Source organism: Megalopta genalis, unplaced genomic scaffold, assembly GCF_051020955.1.
Source record: "Megalopta genalis isolate 19385.01 unplaced genomic scaffold, iyMegGena1_principal scaffold0497, whole genome shotgun sequence".
NCBI classification, from domain to species: domain Eukaryota; kingdom Metazoa; phylum Arthropoda; class Insecta; order Hymenoptera; family Halictidae; genus Megalopta; species Megalopta genalis.
The window spans coordinates 71,092-77,500 of NW_027476566.1; the positions used below are offsets into that span (position 1 = coordinate 71,092).

A 6,409-nucleotide genomic window follows, 5' to 3' on the forward strand; every position below is an offset into this window, starting at 1 on the left:
TTTACATAGGGATTAAGCATTTAGAACGATATAATGTTTAAAATAAGGGCACTTTACTCTTGACATTTTACGGTTTTTTCAATTTTCTGAAAAATCCTATCATTAGATTTTTTTAAAAATACGATAATCTTGCTTAACTAACCTTTCTACATAGGGATTAAGCATTTAGAACGAAATCTAATGTCAGAAAATGGCACTTTACTCTTGACATTTTTCGGTTTTTTCAATTTTCTGGAAAATCCTATCATTAGATTTTTTTTAAAATACGATATTCTTGCTTAACTAACGTTTTTACATAGGGATTAAGCATTTAGAACGAAATCTAATGTAGGAAAATGGTACTTTACTCTTGATCGGTACGTTGGGACTTTGAAAATATTCGGGCGTACGCGGCGCGCTCGGCGCTTCGAACAGCTCCGGTGTCCCCATTATTTTCGATTTACGGCTAAAATAAATTTTTCTAATTTTTTTCAATAACATATTCCTGCTAAAATAACTTTTTTACATAGGGATTAAGCATTTAGAACGATACATTGTTTAAAATAAGGGCACTTTACTCTTGACATTTTACGGTTTTTTCAATTTTCTGAAAAATCCTATCATTAGATTTTTTTAAAAATACGATATTCTTGCTTAACTAACGTTTCTACATAGGGATTAAGCATTTAGAACGAAATCTAATGTCAGAAAATGGCACTTTACTCTTGACATTTTTCGGTTTTTTCAATTTTCTGGAAAATCGTATCATTAGATTTTTTTAAAAATACGATATTCTTGCTTAACTAACGTTTTTACATAGGGATTAAGCATTTAGAACGAAATCTAATGTAGGAAAATGGTACTTTACTCTTGATCGGTACGTTGGGACTTTGAAAATATTCGGGGGTTCCAATCGCTCGTCTGTTGCATCATAGCGCGTCTCGGCGCAATCGACCGATTCGCTCGATCCATTATTTTCGATTTACGGCTAAAATAAATTTTTCTAATTTTTTTCAATAACATATTCCTGCTTAAATAACTTTTTTACATAGGGATTAAGCATTTAGAACGATACATTGTTTAAAGTAAGGGCACTTTACTCTTGACATTTTACGGTTTTTTCAATTTTCTGAAAAATCCTATCATTAGATTTTTTTAAAAATACGATATTCTTGCTTAACTAACGTTTCTACATAGGGATTAAGCATTTAGAACGAAATCTAATGTCAGAAAATGGCACTTTACTCTTGACATTTTTCGGTTTTTTCAATTTTCTGGAAAATCGTATCATTAGATTTTTTTAAAAATACGATATTCTTGCTTAACTAACGTTTTTACATAGGGATTAAGCATTTAGAACGAAATCTAATGTAGGAAAATGGTACTTTACTCTTGATCGGTACGTTGGGACTTTGAAAATATTCGGGGGTTCCAATCGCTCGTCTGTTGCATCATAGCGCGTCTCGGCGCAATCGACCGATTCGCTCGATCCATTATTTTCGATTTACGGCTAAAATAAATTTTTCTAATTTTTTTCAATAACATATTCCTGCTTAAATAACTTTTTTACATAGGGATTAAGCATTTAGAACGATGCATTGTTTAAAGTAAGGGCACTTTACTCTTGACATTTTACGGTTTTTTCAATTTTCTGAAAAATCCTATCATTAGATTTTTTTAAAAATACGATATTCTTGCTTAACTAACGTTTCTACATAGGGATTAAGCATTTAGAACGAAATCTAATGTCAGAAAATGGCACTTTACTCTTGACATTTTTCGGTTTTTTCAATTTTCTGGAAAATCCTATCATTAGATTTTTTTAAAAATACGATATTCTTGCTTAACTAACGTTTTTACATAGGGATTAAGCATTTAGAACGAAATCTAATGTAGGAAAATGGTACTTTACTCTTGATCGGTACGTTGGGACTTTGAAAATATTCGGGCGTTCCAATCGCTCGTCTGTTGCATCATAGCGCGTCTCGGCGCAATCGACCGATTCGCTCGACCCATTATTTTCGATTTACGGCTAAAATAAATTTTTCTCATTTTATTCAATAACATATTCTTGCTTAGATAACTTTTTTACATAGGGATTAAGCATTTAGAACGATATAATGTTTAAAATAAGGGCACTTTACTCTTGACATTTTACGGTTTTTTCAATTTTCTGAAAAATCCTATCATTAGATTTTTTTAAAAATACGATAATCTTGCTTAACTAACCTTTCTACATAGGGATTAAGCATTTAGAACGAAATCTAATGTCAGAAAATGGCACTTTACTCTTGACATTTTTCGGTTTTTTCAATTTTCTGGAAAATCGTATCATTAGATTTTTTTAAAAATACGATATTCTTGCTTAACTAACGTTTTTACATAGGGATTAAGCATTTAGAACGAAATCTAATGTAGGAAAATGGTACTTTACTCTTGATCGGTACGTTGGGACTTTGAAAATATTCGGGGGTTCCAATCGCTCGTCTGTTGCATCATAGCGCGTCTCGGCGCAATCGACCGATTCGCTCGATCCATTATTTTCGATTTACGGCTAAAATAAATTTTTCTAATTTTTTTCAATAACATATTCCTGCTTAAATAACTTTTTTACATAGGGATTAAGCATTTAGAACGATACATTGTTTAAAGTAAGGGCACTTTACTCTTGACATTTTACGGTTTTTTCAATTTTCTGAAAAATCCTATCATTAGATTTTTTTAAAAATACGATATTCTTGCTTAACTAACGTTTCTACATAGGGATTAAGCATTTAGAACGAAATCTAATGTCAGAAAATGGCACTTTACTCTTGACATTTTTCGGTTTTTTCAATTTTCTGGAAAATCGTATCATTAGATTTTTTTAAAAATACGATATTCTTGCTTAACTAACGTTTTTACATAGGGATTAAGCATTTAGAACGAAATCTAATGTAGGAAAATGGTACTTTACTCTTGATCGGTACGTTGGGACTTTGAAAATATTCGGGGGTTCCAATCGCTCGTCTGTTGCATCATAGCGCGTCTCGGCGCAATCGACCGATTCGCTCGATCCATTATTTTCGATTTACGGCTAAAATAAATTTTTCTAATTTTTTTCAATAACATATTCCTGCTTAAATAACTTTTTTACATAGGGATTAAGCATTTAGAACGATGCATTGTTTAAAGTAAGGGCACTTTACTCTTGACATTTTACGGTTTTTTCAATTTTCTGAAAAATCCTATCATTAGATTTTTTTAAAAATACGATATTCTTGCTTAACTAACGTTTCTACATAGGGATTAAGCATTTAGAACGAAATCTAATGTCAGAAAATGGCACTTTACTCTTGACATTTTTCGGTTTTTTCAATTTTCTGGAAAATCCTATCATTAGATTTTTTTAAAAATACGATATTCTTGCTTAACTAACGTTTTTACATAGGGATTAAGCATTTAGAACGAAATCTAATGTAGGAAAATGGTACTTTACTCTTGATCGGTACGTTGGGACTTTGAAAATATTCGGGCGTTCCAATCGCTCGTCTGTTGCATCATAGCGCGTCTCGGCGCAATCGACCGATTCGCTCGACCCATTATTTTCGATTTACGGCTAAAATAAATTTTTCTCATTTTATTCAATAACATATTCTTGCTTAGATAACTTTTTTACATAGGGATTAAGCATTTAGAACGATATAATGTTTAAAATAAGGGCACTTTACTCTTGACATTTTACGGTTTTTTCAATTTTCTGAAAAATCCTATCATTAGATTTTTTTAAAAATACGATAATCTTGCTTAACTAACCTTTCTACATAGGGATTAAGCATTTAGAACGAAATCTAATGTCAGAAAATGGCACTTTACTCTTGACATTTTTCGGTTTTTTCAATTTTCTGGAAAATCCTATCATTAGATTTTTTTTAAAATACGATATTCTTGCTTAACTAACGTTTTTACATAGGGATTAAGCATTTAGAACGAAATCTAATGTAGGAAAATGGTACTTTACTCTTGATCGGTACGTTGGGACTTTGAAAATATTCGGGCGTACGCGGCGCGCTCGGCGCTTCGAACAGCTCCGGTGTCCCCATTATTTTCGATTTACGGCTAAAATAAATTTTTCTAATTTTTTTCAATAACATATTCCTGCTAAAATAACTTTTTTACATAGGGATTAAGCATTTAGAACGATACATTGTTTAAAATAAGGGCACTTTACTCTTGACATTTTACGGTTTTTTCAATTTTCTGAAAAATCCTATCATTAGATTTTTTTAAAAATACGATATTCTTGCTTAACTAACGTTTCTACATAGGGATTAAGCATTTAGAACGAAATCTAATGTCAGAAAATGGCACTTTACTCTTGACATTTTTCGGTTTTTTCAATTTTCTGGAAAATCGTATCATTAGATTTTTTTAAAAATACGATATTCTTGCTTAACTAACGTTTTTACATAGGGATTAAGCATTTAGAACGAAATCTAATGTAGGAAAATGGTACTTTACTCTTGATCGGTACGTTGGGACTTAGAAAATATTCGGCCGTACGCGGCGCGTCTCGGCGCTTCGAACAGCTCCGGTGTCCCCATTATTTTCGATTTACGGCTAAAATAAATTTTTCTAATTTTTTTCAATTACATATTCTTGCTTAAATAACTTTTTTACATAGGGATTAAGCATTTAGAACGACATGTTGTTTAAAATAATGGTACTTTACTCTTGTGATTTTTCGGTTTTTTTTGATTATTTTGAAAAATAAATTTTTGTAATTTTTTTAAATACGATATTCGTGATCAGTGAACGATTTCACATATGGATTAAGCATTTAGAATCGTGCGGACGCGTTATTAAAAAAGTTTACTCGATGCGATGGGACTTTAAAAAGTTTGTGAAAATTTTCATATTGGGAAAAAATGTGTAATTTTTTGTCTAGTTTACGGTAGTGTAATTTATTTTAATGTTTACTATAAAAATTTTTTTCGTTCGTTCACGCGCTATGTTACAACAGCACGGCCGGGCGGTCTGTTGCCGCGGCGGTTTACACTCATAAGCGCGCGTGCTATTCGGCCGGCGGCGCCGGCGTCCTTGCCGGCCGTTCGGTATCTATAAGAGATACACGGTCCGTGCGAGGCGGACGGAGCAGAGCGGGTTTTGGGCCAATTCTACGATCTCGGTCGAGAAGCTGTCTCAGAGCTCCTTCGGGGCTTCGGTCCTGACTGTTTCGTGCCGTTTACGTTACGGACTTTTCTCCACACAGCGTGGCCACGGGTCGGTGTCTTTGACCGAATGGCCCATATGTGGCAAGCCCTACGGGGTTGGTTACCCGTATGCACTTTGTATGTATACTCGTACTCACTGAGCAATCGACTCTTCTGTCCGAGCGATGGAAAAATTTTTTAAAATGCATCTGTAAGATTTGGAAGCAAATCGTACCAATTGAAAACTGTGGCTAAAATGAATAGCCCAGTGGAGAGAGAAAACTATCAAAAAACTGATTTTTTAAATCAAGAGGTGTCAGAAATCGAAATGCCTAGCGCGAGCGGAAGAACACGCTTTCTCGCCAGTCCAGCATGTGTCCTGTCCGTTCTTCCTCGGCTTGCCGATTTTGCCCAGATCAGAGGTTTCGTGCTTCCGGCGGTCAGAAGATCAGCGTGAGCGTACGCGCTTCCACGACTATGGCATCACCCATGTACTTTTTCCTTTGAATATATTTGAGTACATAAAAAATATTAAAACATATAGAGAGAACTGTGTCTTGGATCTTAAAAATTTGTCAATAGCGATGATATATTATTACTTAACTTGAAGTATTTGTACGTTTTAGCTGGGACGTACATTTATCTTACAAGATGTTAATAGCGAGACTCTTGAAGATAAAATTATCTTGTGATTTTATGAAGGCAAAGATAGAAACGTACGAAGCTGGCGTACGTAGAAAAATGTGATTTTATGATAGAACAAAAATATAATACGTACGTTTTTGGGCGTACGGTAATATCTGTATGGTAGAAAAATGAAAGAAATTGAGCGTTAAAGAAGATATGTTACAAGCGCGGAATGTGGCAAAACTTGTACATATTTGAAAGAGAAAAATGGTGTGTCGACCTGACATATATATATGAAACAGGCGACGATGGAAAAGGATTTAAATTTTGTCCATTTTATATATACATATTGTATAGTTCCCTGGTTGATCCTGCCAGTAGTCATATGCTTGTCTCAAAGATTAAGCCATGCATGTCTCAGTACATGCCGTATTAAGGTGAAACCGCGAATGGCTCATTAAATCAGTTATGGTTTCTTAGATCGTACTAAAATTTACTTGGATAACTGTGGTAATTCTAGAGCTAATACATGCAAAACAGAGTTCCGACCAGAGATGGTAGGAACGCTTTTATTAGATCAAAACCAATCGGTGGCGGGTGTTTACACTCGT

At 33.9% G+C, this 6,409-nt stretch overlaps 1 non-coding gene across 1 annotated transcript in view; it reads left to right on the plus strand.

Moving 5' to 3' along the window:
* Nucleotides 1-6,156: 6,156 nt before the first annotated feature.
* LOC143263366 (small subunit ribosomal RNA) overlaps nt 6,157-6,409 on the plus strand; it is a 1,921-nt gene continuing 1,668 nt past the window's right edge. The window contains exon 1 of the ribosomal RNA XR_013036842.1: nt 6,157-6,409. This exon is cut by the window's right edge and continues 1,668 nt beyond it. This is a non-coding gene — a ribosomal RNA (small subunit ribosomal RNA).